We start from the raw sequence: 15,186 nt of genomic DNA, 5'->3' as shown, positions 1-15,186 counted from the left end.
ATCTGCCAGAAAATGTGAGGAAGTACCAGGCAACAGAGATGTAACAGAAGCATTCAGGGGAAACAGGAGAAAACTAAGTACTTTTTTTCCATCACTGTTCTTTATGGCAGATCTTGAGGTGATTGCCACAACAAAACCTTTTTAGGGGCACGGTCAGAAAAAAACATGTTTGCAAAACTGAGTACCTGTGGTTTTGGAGCCAGTCAGTGAACTGTACAGTACCTGACTGGCAGGACAATGTGTTTTTCACCCCAGGGTTCAAAAGGAACTTGGATCTGAAATCACCAAACTATTAACTGTGCTTTGTAATTCATAGTTTGGAGTGAACTCAGTTCTGGAGGAATAGAAATTTTTAGACAAGACTTCAGAGGAAACAGAAATGACAAACCAGTCAGTCCAATCAGTCATCACCACGTAATGAGAAGTAGAAACTGCAAACCTGGTAGTGCTTTAAAATGTCAGCAAAGTCAGCAAACATTGATGAAGAGGAGCTGGCTTATGTAGTCTTTGTACAAACACTGGGACACCAGAGTCCTCAGCCATAATCAACTCCCTGTTGGAAGAAGACCAAGGTTGTACCATCTTCTGCTACCTTCTTCCTCCTCTCCTCTTCCCACCTTGCTTTCACTCTCAATCTAATTTCCACAGAAAGGAAATTCAAATGTATGGGACTCAGGGAGACACAGAGTATGTTCAGGGTATCTTCCAGGTCTGACTGCTAAAGAAACTGCAGACATGATGTGAAGAACATTTAACATGCAGCCTGGATGAAGTAATCATGTATAAAGATTTCCCCAAACAGTTTTACAAAGCACAGGAGGGGAGCTCTCTTTGGGATTGGTAACTGCTGCAAAGGGAAGAAGGACGGGTAGATGATCACAAAGAAGGGAGATTCCAAACGCACCTGAGCTTTACAACCTATTCACAAGTGGTAAGTGAAACAGGATTGGACAGTGTTTTCTACGGATTCACAATTATTCAGGAAAACCAAAACTGCTGACACAAAGTAGCCAAAAGAAAAAACTTCATGATAAAGATGGAGTAGGCGATGAAATAGCAGCTAAAATGCAATGATCACAAATGTCAATGAAAGGAAAACAAAAAAAAAATCTCTACTAGTGCAACATAGTAGGCTCTAATTAGTTCACATCAGTCAGCAAAGGTATCTTGAAGTCACTATGGATAAGTTTTCTGAAATTGTTATCTCAGTGCTCAGAGAGGCAGTTAGGACTGATAAGGACAGAAGAGAATGAAAAAGCAGCAATAAAATAAAATGCTACTGTATTAATCTTCAGGAATAATATTCTGTCCTTTAATTTGAGACAAAATTCTGCTTATAGCATCTTGATATGTGGTAGCATCTTCAGCATTGGAAAAACATGAGAAAACAGGAAAAAGAGTGACTAGATTGACCAGAAAGATGGAATTCCTTCTAAGATGGATCAAGTACTCTGGAACTACTCAGAAAATAGATGAGAAATAGGAGATGTAATACAGGTATCAAAAATCAAGTCTGACATGGGAAAGGTGAACAGGGAACAATTACTCATTTCTTATGAGAACAGCGATGAATCTAAGAATATTTTTTCAGATGGAAGTGTAAAACAAGCAAAAGGAAGTACTATTTAAACAACAACTGCTTAATTTGGATAATTCATCATCATGAGATCTTTTAGATGCCAAAAATACTTAGGGCTGCAAGAAGTTCTTAGACAAATTAACAGAAAAACAGGATGCTTTGCAGAGAAATGGACAGAGCCTCCAATTCTTTCCTTAGATAGTCAGAAATTGAACTAGTAAATAGGAGGAGAAATTAAGCTGTAACTGCTTTGTCCTCATATTTCTACTGTAGGCAACTGCAGGGCACCAGGTTACCTGGACTTTGATGTGACTCAGTGTCGCTGTTGTACCGGGGACGGCGAGAAAACTGACATAGGCTTTGGTCTAGGAAGGAATGGAATTATTTATTTCCAAACTCGTTTATATAACCTGGTTCACTTGAATGGCATAAGGTTATTGGTCTTTTGACCATCTACCTCTTAGAATGATTGGTTAAACTCTACAACACTCATTTCAAAATATTTCTCCAGTCAAACTACATAACAAACAAGTGCAAAATAAAAAATTACTTTACAAAAGCCTCTTCATTGTTCTCAGCCAGCATCCGTGTGAAAGCAAGACTTTCACAGGATGCTGGCAGAAAGCTAAAAAATTTCTCTGCATCAAGCTTTTCAGCATCTACAACTCAGGTCGGCCTTTCTTATATTACAGCTGCAGCAGAAAGATGTCCACCTCAGACCTCTTGGTTCCTATCATATCCTGTGGGGACTGAACTTGAGAAATCCCAGTAAAACATTTAAATCGATGAAACAGCTAATGAACACTTTTAGAACCTTAACAGGGATTTAATAAACATTTTGAGATGAGATCCAGTGATCTTAATTTAGCAAACCAGTTACATACATACAAAACCAAAAATGACGGTTTAGTTAGACCCTCATTTTGACTTAGCCCAAGCAACCTCACCCAGTAATTTCTGCAACAGGACTATAACTTTGGTTTGAGCTGTGTTGCATGTTTTAAAATAGTTTTTTTTTCTTTTTCTAAGTCCTTCATTAAGCAACCCAGCACTAACAACTGCCACTAAAGCCTTCTGGATTTGGAACTTGTCAGAAAATTTCTGGAGTATTTGGGAGGAGAGAAAAAGACATGCAAAAAAGCAAGAGTATCAGTGGGCTCCATTTGTGAGGAATTAGTTCAATTCTACTATTGATTTCTTTCTACAGTGATAAAAAAATTCAATTAATATTTGAAATGAGCAGCTCAGACATACAGGTTTCACCTCCACAGGCTTTATTTTATTTTTCCCTAACTTTACCTTGACCTGTATTTGGCTGAATAGTAGGTAACTATCAGGAAAGTAGACAGTTTTCTTTCAAAGCTGAAAGTCAGATAGCACTGGTTCTAATAAGAATGATGCAAGTGCACAGGTTGCTCTGTTTTGTACTCAATGCTATTTAAATTTCTGTTGCTGAGATCTCTGAGTGAAGGCCACAGCACTTCATTCTCTTAAGGTGAGAGCAGCTTGTGTAGATAAGCAGCACACACTGTACATCAGTGAAAAAGTTGCTTGTGTTGGTTTTGCTTCCCTGATCTACAAGGCAAACACTGGAATGAGTTCAGGCTTTCAGATGGGCAGTTTCATATTTCAGGCCTGTTTCCAGTAGAACATCAGGAAACCTTTTGAAAAATACCAATACATATAGAAGAGGAGAGGAGAAAATGGCCTCTCTGTCATCCCATTATTTTTTGCTGCGGATTTAAAAAAAAAATACTGTAGTGCATGGTTACTTTGGCCTTTCCCAGGCCTCTTTACAGAAGTTTGCACAGAACTACTCACTTGTGTGAGACACAGCGGAGACCGTGTGTCACCTCTCACCGCGCAGCTTCACAGTTGCGGTTTTGAGGTCGGCATTGTCTGCCAACAGCCAGCAGCAGTGCAGGGCTTTTCCCCTGCTGGTAAACCATAGCCAGAAATGCAACCCCAGTCCTGAAAATGGCTTTCTCCATTACAGTATGACATTACATGTTCCTGAAGTAAGTGTTCTTTACAAATATCTCTGAAGAGAAAAGTAAAAGAGCGTTTATTGACTGTTGTGGTTTGCTCTGACCTTGAATTAGAGTACAGTACAGAACAGTGCCAAATTTGGCCTGTCCTGAGAAAAAGACAAAGATGGCACAGCAGCAACTTAGCTAAACAAAAAATATGTGCAAAATACTTCCTGGTACACCCACATTCTGGCCTCCCTGCAAAAAAATTGCCAGGAGGGATTTTTTGACCGGTTAAGTTCTTCCAGGAACTGTGCAACCTGTTCTGCATTTTTGATTCATAGAATGTTCACTTTCTGGCTTCCTGATGTGGTTCCAAAGTTCATGTCATAAGAAGCAAAAAATATTACAAAGCTTGGGCTGATCATGTAGAAATTAGCCAGACTAATTATAATAACAAACATCAACATTTACAGAAAATTCAGCTCACTGCATTTTCTAATAGAGTGGAAATATATTTTCAGATCAAGAGTAAAAAATGTTGTATGTGTTCCTTTTTATTTAAAAATATTTGTACCCTAAAAATAGTATGGATGGAGTGTATCAGATGACATCTGAACCTTCCAGCAAAGACAAGAGGACCAGAGAGCCAGTGGAAATTTTCAAGCTATTTGCCATTTGGTGAATAGAGCCCTGGAAAGATGCTTTCACAGACACAATATTGGCTTCTGGGTTACCAGGGAATAGGAGACGAGAGTTGCCATTAGAGGGTGAGTTGCCAGCCCTATGGACTGACAACACTGAAACCAAGGAAGCACTGTATTGCACTTACACCATTACTCTACCTGCACCTTTCTTACTCAACCCCGAAGGGACCACACACTGAGGCCAAGATGTCTCAGTGCTTCATGGTCTGGTGATACCACCACCAAGGCTAGCATTTAGTTGCACATTTAATGTGGCTTTTATCTGATCTATAGCAGGTCTGTAATATTACCCACAGCTCGTAAAATTTGCTTGTTATCTAAGAATCTTAGCTTTCATGTACTAGTGTTATAAACAGCCATGGTACTGATGATAAGAGTGATAATGATGATGTTTCTAGTCATAATAGATGTGGGGACTTGGAAACATGAAAGTTGAAAAAGTCAAGAAAAAACCCAAAGAACAGCAGAATGAAAATTAAAATGCACCTATGTTATTTCACAGTCTTGGAAACAAACTTTTTTGAATGCTTGGCTTTACCAATAGTATTGTTACTGATACTCCTAAGTCACCTTTAGAAGTAGAAAGTAGTAGTAGAAAGCGTGCATGAATTCTTCTTTGTGGAAAAGCTCTTTCTCTCCAGCCCCAGGCTCTGTCACTGACTGGACTGCAGTGAGAGGTTTTCTTTTGGTGATGTCTGCTGGTCCTTTGTAAGTACTCAAAAAACAGGATACTTACCCTTACTGCAGTGGACTTGTTCTGGGATCACCAGACAGGACCCCCAGCAGTTCAGAAGAATAGGAAAACATCAAGTAATGAGGGGTTGGACTGAGATTAGGACAGAGCTGAAAGAGGCACTTCAGGAGATGACCTGGGAGGCACTTCAGGAAACAACCTGGGCAGTCCCACTCCTTGCAGGCAGCCCTCTCAGCTCTAGTCTCTGCACCAAGGTAGGAAAATGGGAATCCCCCCTACTTTACACATGCCAATGTGCTAATGGTGATGAAGGAGTGAGCAGATCTGATCACATCTCTATCTTGCTTTGAAGATTAAGCAAGGACAAATACAGAATGGGGAAGCCTTGAGTCTGCTGCTACATACTGGTTAGTGCCACAAGGCTAATGCAGATTCTTCTGTAATTGCTTGCTACACATATGTGGCAACATACAGAGTCCTCATGAATTGCAAAAGAAATTGTATCTCAGATAATTTTGGATTAATCACAGTGTTCTCTAGAGGTACTGTTAATGAGGGACATACCCTCTACTTTGTATTCCTGCCCAAGGCAGCACATTTCCATGCCGTATCATGAGGAACGGGCTCTGCAAACCCTTCATTAATTTCATAGCTCTCTCCCCCCTCTAACAGTGGAGGACTCTCCACTATAAACTGTGCCTAGAGGCAGATTCTGGTGTATGGATTTGTGCTTCTTTGTTCACCTCCCCATAAAATACTAAAGACATTATGCACTTGAAAAGTCACAATAAAGTTTAAAGAAAATAATTATAAAACATATAAAATTATAAAGCCTTCTATACTTTATTAAGGTCATGGTTATTGAAAATCAGGCTTTCTTCTCTTTTACCATGTATATGCAACTCTAATTTGTTTAAAAACAGGATACAAGAATGACATTCAGAAAAAAATTATATTAAAAATGTTACACTAAGCTTTTTTTTTGCTGCTGTTATATAATTACACAGAGGACCCCATTTTTCGGGACCTGCTGAGACTTGGTATGTCTCGAAAGCTAAGCCCTTGAATCCCAGATTAAATATGCAAAGGCAGCGGGAACAATTCCTGCTTTGCTTGTGCATTCACAACTTCCCTGAGCCCTGCGAGCTCTGGCTGCACTGTGGGTCCTGGACTAGTCCTGAGCCAAGTCCCCTCTGCGCCAGATCTGGCAGTGGTGTTTCCAGTGTGACCAGCTGCTGCAGCAACACAGACATCATTTGGGTTTTGCAGGGGCTAAGTCAGGACACAATTTGGGGAACAGCAGCTCCGGCTCTGTAGTTAAATTGGAGACAGTATTAGCATGAACTCAAGAAACACAAAACTGACTAAGCCAGGACAGAAGCATAATTGTTGCAGCAAAAGCAAATTTAAAGTAAGTAGGGAAGTTTCTAAAGGACAATTTGCCTTCATAGCAATTGTGTACCTCAGACACAGAGACTCTTCTGAGCTCAATTCAGGCCAGTGATACCATCCTGTTCTGCCAGGATTAGAAGCCCTGCATTGTACCCAGTTAACTGCAGCCACTTTGCAGAAACCCTCCAAGTGTTCCACTGAATGGTTTGAGGGAGTATTCCCAGTATTCCCCCTCCCCAACAGGGCACATTTTCATCCCTGCTGTGCACCAGGGTTAATGGCACAGTTCTGCTTTGCATTTTTTCTGTTATTTACCCTTTCTCCACTAGATGCTACACTGAGACCATCAAACATTTATTGAGTCAAATAACATAAATTTGAAGACTCAGTGCAGAATAGTGTGCTTAAAACAAAACAGTGACAGCATCGCTCTGTGTGGTGTGAGGATGAGACTCGTGCATTTCACATTGGAGTAACTGCTCTGACTTCATCAGAGCTTCTTACTTGGCACTGCATGAAAGAAGGATAAAGCAAGTCTGTGTTTCCTGGCATAATTACTCATATGCAATTGTATCAAGAAATTACCTAAATGTGTGAAATTGTTTACTGAGAGTGCCACAAAATCTAATACTAACCAAATAATGTATGTCAATACAATGAGCTAGTCCTTTTTTTCTCTTTATATCTTAGAAATTCAAAATTACATGCTGAGCTGGAAAATTACACCAGATTATATTTTTAATGAAGCTTCTTCAAATAATATCACAGATACACATTACTTTTCTTACGTTATGCAAGCCTTTGACCTAGGCAGCTGGGGAAGTGCTATGCAGTGTGGCTCCCACAGAGCCTGCCAGCCTGGTTTTAACTTGTGCATTGTGTAATACCTTCTGGTAAACAACCTGAGATCCTCTTACCTTTTGGTGCAGGCAGGCCCAACCAAGCACTGCTGCACAGCCTTTCCCGTGTGACAAGTTTATTGGATAAATGTGCTACACCCTGTCTCGGAGGCTCTACTTGGACAAAGTGAAGCGAAGGTCAGAGACTGTTTCAGCTAATTAAGGTCTTCAGGACTGTGTCTCTATCAGGTCTTTGGTTACCCCCTGTTCCTAGAGGTCTGCTTGTTATGTACCACACTATTCAGAAATGTGCTGTGTTATGGCCCAATTAGCAGCACCTTTATTGTTTTTTTAGAAGCGGGGCAAATATAATTTGGGGAAACTGCAATGTGACCTGGTTAACTTACAGCATCAGTGACATACTTCCTTTCCAGCAAAAATCAAAACACAGCTTCAAAACCCTGCTATGTTGGCCTATCTTGCTGTGACATACTTTAGTTTGCTTATCTGGACTTAATCTGGGAAAAGAGCTAGGATAGAGAAGAATGGTTTGTTGAAGCTGAATAGGGCCTCATAGCAGTCAATATTTACTGTTCAGGAATACAATCTGCTGCTGGTGTGATGAGGTTCAAAATATAAATTATACACATCAGCTGAGGATCTAGGCCAGATGCTCAACAAACTGGGCCTTGGCCTCATTGACTATTCACAAGCCCATCTTCAGATTAGTTTAGAGAAAGGTGGATTAAGAGCATGGGGAGGGGGGAATCTCCTTTTTTGTTTTTCCTTTCTTCCTGTAGACATGGTTAGGCTTATATCAGTTTAGCCAGTGGCAAGATGCAGCATTATTCTAAGCTATGGACTCTTTACAGTGTTTCAGGCCAGAGGTTTCATTTTGGCAGAACTTCATGTAATACTGTGCAGTGAGGTATAAGACACTTCATCAAGGTTAGGAGTAAAAGCAACAGATTCAGACTAGTACTTGTTAGATTTACAAAGAAGGGCCCTAAATATTTTTACGTTACACTGGTTACACTAAGAAGCTATAAAAATATTAAAAATAAATTAAATTATTAAAAGTATTAAAAATAAATGCTTGTCCTCTGCTAATTAGCTTACGTAGTATTTACTCCATCTGAAGAGTTAAAAACAAGCACAAAGCCCAGCCACAAAGTAGGTCATAATTCTCTGAAAAATCAAACATAAGGTCATGACCTAAATGAAATAGAGTTTGCTTCATAATGATCCTGGGAAAGAAGGGATCGGCCAGTGTTAGGGAATCAGCATGTCAAAGGGAATTGTAAATGGGAGCTTTGCAGAGCTTCTCATCTCTTCCAGATGGGTTCATCGCCAGCTCAGGTCAGTATTGATTGAAAACTGTTACTCTGCACAGTCTGTTCAGTGCCCAGTGACTCTATCTGGGAATTGAATCATGTTCCCAGCAGACAAGCAGTTGCATCACGTAAAACCACCGCTAGACCTGAAATTAATTTCTAATTTTGCTGGCAGCCTTCCAACAGAGGTCAGGCCAAGGAGTAACCATGAGAATTCCTCCTGGCAAAGCTGGAGGCGTACGGGGGGCACAGACCACGGGGAAGGGTGGATGTGGCAGCGCAGCAGGAGATTTGTGTGTCTGCTGTTCAGGCAGGGACTTCAGTCTTCTGAACACTGGTGGGACAGCAAATTCCAGGGCTGCTCCCAGGTCTCCCCTGTGAGAGGTGATTCATGGCAAGAGAACAGGCCGGAGAGAGACCATTACAGCCGGGCATGAGAACCACAGGGCCGGGCAGCCTCTCCCACGGCCCTGCCGAGCACCTCCGTGAAGCTGCTGGTAACTCCAGGCAGGACCACACAAGTGACTCCATGGAGCCAGACCAACAGAGGCAGTGTGACAAGGGCTGACTTACAGAACTCATTTTGTGGCACGTTATTGCCAGTGGGGGAGGTAGGAGGAATACAAATTTGATAGGGTACTACAAAAGTTTAAATGATTTCGTGTGTGCAGATAAATATTGCTCTTTATCTGCATGAACTAGGAAAGAAAGCAAAAATATTTCCATGTTTCTTTTCTGCTCCTGCTGGCGTCTGTGTTTGGACAATGTCAGACTATTTTTGGGTGGAGAAATTTTGCTTGCTAAGGAATACTGGGGAGGAAGCATTTAGTTTTCAAAGTCCCTGGGTTGGAGCTTATTCTTGCCATTTGTAAGGAGAAACCCAAACATTATGTGGACCTTTTTGGCTCCAGTTAGCCATACAAGAAACAGCAACAAAGCCAGGAAGTGTTGCAGTTTGCAGTATTGGAAAGCCTGCTTAAAAAGAAATAGTAATAAGAATTACCGAAAGCAAGGAAGTAATTTTTTGGACCAAATTTCTTTAACACATTTATATTCCTATAAGATTAGTTAATATTCTTGAAGGAGATTCTTACATGTGATGAATCACACTGCCCCAAGCCATGCAGAATGATGCACTGCTGATACTGAATAAATTTAACTTATCTTCAGATCAAATTGTTGAGTGCCGGACTGTCATTTTATGGTAAAACTAATCCCAGGAAAGTCTGGATGAGTGATACCACTTTCAGGTATCAAGCATAGGAAAATGCATGCTCACATAAACTGACCCTATGGTATAAAATCTCAACAGGTCACCACTTTTCTATTTAGCACATTAGAGAAATACTGCACTGCTTTTGCACTGTGCTGGTTTGGGCTGGAGTAGAGCTCAATTTCTTCACAGTAGCTACTTTGGGGCTGGTGGTTTGGATTTGTGCTGCAAGCACCATTCATAATTCATGGTGTTTTCATTACTGCTGAGCAGTGCATACGCAGACTCAAGGCCTTTTCTGCACCACCCACCAGTGAGCAGGCTTGGGCTACACAAGGAACTGGGAGGGGACACAGCCTGGACAACTGACCCCAAGTGACCCCAGGGATATCCCATCCCATTGGCATCATGATCAGGACACAGAGCTGCGGGAAGGTTGGTGAGGGGCCACTGCTCAGGAACAGGCTGAGCATTGGTCTGTTGGTGGTGCCCAACGGGTTTTTTGCATCACCTGTCTTCTGGGGTTCTAGTTTTCTCGCTTTCATAATTTCCTTTCCATTACAAATTCTTATTATTTCAGTTATTAAGCTGTATTTAGCTCTACCCAAGAGTTTTCTCACTGTTACCCTTCCAATTGTCTTCCCCCATCCCATCGGGGCAGTGAGCGAGCAGCTGTGTGGGGCTGAGTTGCCGGCTGGGGTTAAACCACAACGAACAACTTATCCCTCCTCGTTATCCCCTCTCACTCACCCAATCCTCCCTGCTTCTCTCCCAGTTCCACTCTATTTTTTGCTAACTATCTTCTTGTCTGTAACCTCTTGAACTTGAGCAAGTTTTTCCAGACTGCTCATATGTTAGGCTGGTACAAGACCATTATTTCTGGATTTATCCAAATGCTGTATTGATCCTGATGCACTCCCCCACCTCTTCTTACCACAGCATCTGACAGCACGTCCCTGACTCGTTACACTTTGTTCCTTCCAAAAACTTCCTCCGTTGGAAGGTGGAGGGTCTGATGTGCTGTTTCTGAATCCTTTTGCTGTCCTTTTTTGTGGCTCTGAGGATCCTAGTGAGACACCTCACACACATTTTAGGCAAAGCAAAGCACCTCTGAAGGTGCAGCACAGAAGACATTAAGACTTTGTGCAGGATGGCTAAGCCACACAGAGCAACCATTTACCAAGTGTGTTTCAAAAGCAAATTTGTGGGCAGGTGGACAAAGTGGGTAACACAGCAGTTGTATCTTGGGGATTCAGAAAATGTCCTTACATAGAAATAGGAACTGTGGGAAGGCTCTTTCTTCATGTCTGCCTTGGGTCAGTGCTTTCATACGAGGATGAGACAAAGGGCTTCACCCAACCCCAAGCACAGCAGGTCATGCCCCACATGCAGTGCCAGGGTACACTGGCACCCCTGCACTGGCAGCTTCCCATCTCAAGGGATAAATTACTCATTTAATCCCTGCCCACTTTGCGACCCCCGACTCCCTTGCCTACACCAGCCAGGGTGCAGTAGCAGGTGCAATCTTGCAGAGAGGATGTGCTGCCATGTCCCCTCTCACTATCTAGTTTCTCATGTGTCAAAGTGATCGTTTCTCACACCACTGAAATACCCTCTGGTGGGGCACAGCACAGGTTTTAAGGCTGTTAGAGGGCAGGCACAGAGGCAGCTGTAACAAGTGACAGATTTTTATATCCACCCACTGAAGCGCTGTTAATGCATCATACATGGAGTTTGATGCTGTAATGGAAAAATCAATGCTAGGATCACACTTCCACCACAAGTGAAATGGCTTGTTGTGCACATCAGTAATTGCACTCCTTGGGGTTTTACCCAAGGCTCACAGTGGTTTTTGTGGAGATTTTTGTCACTGTGTATTAGTGATTTTTCCAAAGCTGAGCCACAAATAAAAGGAAATACAGTGCTCAATTAAAAGCAGCCCAGATGCAGTTATCTAATTTGTATGAGGCAAATTTACCAGCTGCAGTGGGTGTAGTTCTCTGATGGATGATCAGATTGACTGGTCCTGTAGCCTCATCTGGCCCCAAAACCTGGAATAAGGTCCACATAGGGAGATGCTCTGAGCCCACCTGAAGGCTCATCACTTGTGATTTTTACCTTCACAACCCACCTTAGGAGGAGAATACAGCAGCCCAGCTCTGGGCTATCAGCTCCAACACGCCAGCAGTACTGTCAATGGGGTGCATGTCTCAGAGCAGCCCAGGGGGCTGCCCTGCCAAACTAAGTGTAGAAGTTTGGCCAAATGTGCCTCAAATCTATTAACTTAATTTCACAACTGAAGGTCAGTTTTGCTAATTCTTATAACACACCATGCTGTATCTGGTGAGGGTAATGAAGTCTTGGCTAATGCATCGTTTAATACTGCTAAAAATTTGCTGAAACTGCCAGGCTGGGGGGTTTTGTTGTTGTTGTTTGTTTTAGCAGTGTGAACATCTTGGGTTTGCTTGAGTGAAATAAAGAATTACCTCCTGTTAGAATAAAATTTAAACATATTTTCTGAAGCTGAAAAATGGCATTAAGTTAGGTCTTTTCAATACAAACCAATTGACATTATTATTGCATGAACAGCCTCTCAAGAGAAAATATAAATGGAAAATATATATTTAAGATACAACTGCTCAGACACTCAGCAAAATAGATGCATTTCTGCTTTTACATCACACAGCCTGTTAGATCTGAGGTGACTAAAACATCAGGCAGGACCGTGACTTGGCCTACAAAACCTCATGTCAGAGCCTGCTCAGATCTGCAGTGTGAGCTACCCTGGAGCTTGGTCTGAAGGCACTCTGTCCTGTCTCAGCATGGAGGCTGCAGATATTTATTCCTGAGGTTGCCAATAGCACCTCATTATCTCCTAGAGGGGTCTTCAGAGGAAGCCAGGTACTTACCAAGCAAAGCTTTCTGGAATGAAGGATGCTGGGGGAAGGGAGGCAGCGTGAGGAGCCAGAATACACTAGCCAGAGGCCAGATACCAAGGATATAAAGGAAAATAAAAAGCAGAGAGGATTTTGCCAATTTGAAACAGGTCCTTAATGAACATGCTAAGATTTGATACAGCAGAGATCAATGACTTCCTAAAAACACAGACCACTTGTGTAGATAACACCAGGTATAACACAGGGAAAAAAAACCCAAACACCTGAGAAGGCATCTCTCAGAGAGTGTTTAAGGGTAACTCTCTCATTTAGAACAGCATGTTAACACTAGCTCTCAAAAAGAAAAGGAAAAGAAAAAGCAGGTCAAATCTGCAAAAGTGATGAGAAAGTCTCAAAATGAAAGAGTAATGCCTCTAGCAATGAGGTGTCAATAAGAGCTGAAGCGTGAAGTTATGCTGTTTCTGCAAGGTTGAAACTTCTGTCTCAAGGGAGGGGGGAAGCAGATTTGCCTTAACGCAGAGTCCTGTGTGATCCCAAGGGAGCCTGGTTGCCTGTTACCCACAGCTGACATGTACTGTCAACTTCTGGTGGATCAGAACCCTGCTCACATTATTTTCTAGTCAAATCCTTTATTACTTTCAGAAAAAGGCGGTCCTGGAGTTATAACACCAGCCCTGCACCAAACGTCTGCACTAAGGAATCATTTCACAGATACTGTTTTTCAGAACGGTCTACAGATAAAAAATGTGGGCTCTAAATGAATCCTTACAGGATATCCACTAAGTGGATTCATGGCTGATCATTCACATTTACTGCTGTCTCCTGAGGGGATGCTGCTTAACAAGCTCACCGGATGGCATGGCTAGTTTGTAAGTCAGTGTTTCAGCTTTGTCGCTTACAGCATGCAGCATCTTTTTATGCAGCAAGAACATCTTTAATTTACATACTCAACATCATCAAGCTGCTCAGGTGTGACCATGTTATAAAACCAACATGATTCTAGTACAGCTTTGTGTAAACATTATTTATTTATTTGCTCTATCAGCCTATGTCAGCACAAAATAAAAGCAGGCAGAAGAGGCACATCTGTTTTCTTTAGCTTGAAAATCAGCCACAAGAATCTTGTTTCTACAAAGACCATATAGGCTGTAAACACATATTTTATGTCTAAATATATCTGCTTCTTGCAGTCTTTTCCAGTGATTTACAATGCCAATTATGCTAGAATTGGACATATGGAATGACATCATCAGGGATGTGAAGGTCTGCAAGCTTTGTATAAAATAAAGGTGTTTTAAGCAACACAGCATTTAGTGTCGATGCTTGTTTTCCAAGAAAACCACAATGTATAGCTTTCTGCAACCAAATTAAACCAAAGCCTCAGACCAAACACAAGCAATACATCACTAGAGCAAATAAAATGATGAAATACTTTTACATATGCATCCATAAAGGATATCAGAGTGATCAATTTGCATACCCAATTCTGAAATGAGATTCCTGTGTGACTACTTGGTTTTGTTGCAATCTTTCGTCCCATCTACAGGAGCCTCTACCTGTGCTGCCAGGCAGCTGCAATAGGCTGTTACACAACTCAACACATGTCCCAGTGTCCCAGTTAGGCCCTAAAACTGGTTTCACTAAGCTCTCAAGATTTCATTTCTCTTGAGAAGAGTAATTTACTACTTCTGATGTGTACTTAAGGCTTCTGGTAATGTCCTGTGCCTTCAAGGCTCTGCTGTCATCGTGTTCCTGTGCTCTTGGTAGCCTGCACTGTATTGCCCTGCTTTTCTTCAGTGAACTTCAAGGCATGGCTTCCTGGTAAAATAACTCATGTTTCATTAGCACAGTCTTGTCATGTGTATATCCCCACTCTAGGGTCACTGGATAGTTCAATGTACAGAAGTAATGGTCTGTTAGGATGTGCATAAAGATAAGCCAAGAGATATAAATAGATACAACACTTTCTTAATGTTCTGTTATTAATACATCTTCGTTATGGCAATAGGACCGCTGTGTTATCAAAACTGCTTTACAACAGATGCAAACTTTTAACCAGGCATATGGGTTGATACAGTCTACAGAGCTCTTTGAAGTCAGAGGGTGAATAATCAAACCAGCTTAAATCCTCTCAGAAACCACACAGTTTTTGGAATCAAGCAACTGCAGTTTGCTTTAGAATGACGAGCTTTTAGAAAAGCTAAATCGAAAGGAAATGTTACTACTCTTTCACAATCTGTTTTTCTCTCTTCTCTTACACATACCTCATAAACATCTCTGTGGCTTGGAACATGGTTTGTTCACTGCCTGTCCAGGGCTTAACAACAGGATGCCACATTCACAGCTATTTACATTGCTTGACTCCCACTGCCTGCCTAAATGTCAATTACAATGAAACAGAAGTAGAAATATGGTGGGGAGATCTTTCTGTGTGAGTTTTCTAGATTATGTGTCTTGTTTTTCACAAGGGTTTGTCATCTTTCATCACAGTGTCCAGTAATCAGTCTTATCCATCTTTTGGTGTTTCCCATCAGCAATCTGTTTAGATTCTAATCAGCTTT

At 41.6% G+C, this 15,186-nt stretch overlaps 1 protein-coding gene across 3 annotated transcripts in view; it reads right to left on the bottom strand.

The window, feature by feature from the left end:
• TMEM177 (transmembrane protein 177) overlaps positions 1–15,186 on the bottom strand; it is a 66,511-nt gene that overhangs the window by 2,453 nt on the left and 48,872 nt on the right. Inside the window, exon 1 of one of the 3 annotated variants that reach the window (XR_011152012.1) lies at positions 440–544. The exons of the other annotated variants lie outside the window; for them this stretch is intronic. The gene's annotated coding sequence lies outside the window, so the exon portion shown is untranslated. Of the gene's footprint in view, positions 1–439; positions 545–15,186 lie in introns of those variants that run through there. 3 annotated transcript variants of the gene reach the window in all.

Source organism: Aphelocoma coerulescens, chromosome 7 (genome assembly GCF_041296385.1).
Source record: "Aphelocoma coerulescens isolate FSJ_1873_10779 chromosome 7, UR_Acoe_1.0, whole genome shotgun sequence".
In the NCBI taxonomy this organism is placed as follows: domain Eukaryota; kingdom Metazoa; phylum Chordata; class Aves; order Passeriformes; family Corvidae; genus Aphelocoma; species Aphelocoma coerulescens.
The sequence above is the reverse complement of the archived record's forward strand: the minus strand, read 5'-3'. Positions and strand labels throughout refer to the sequence as shown.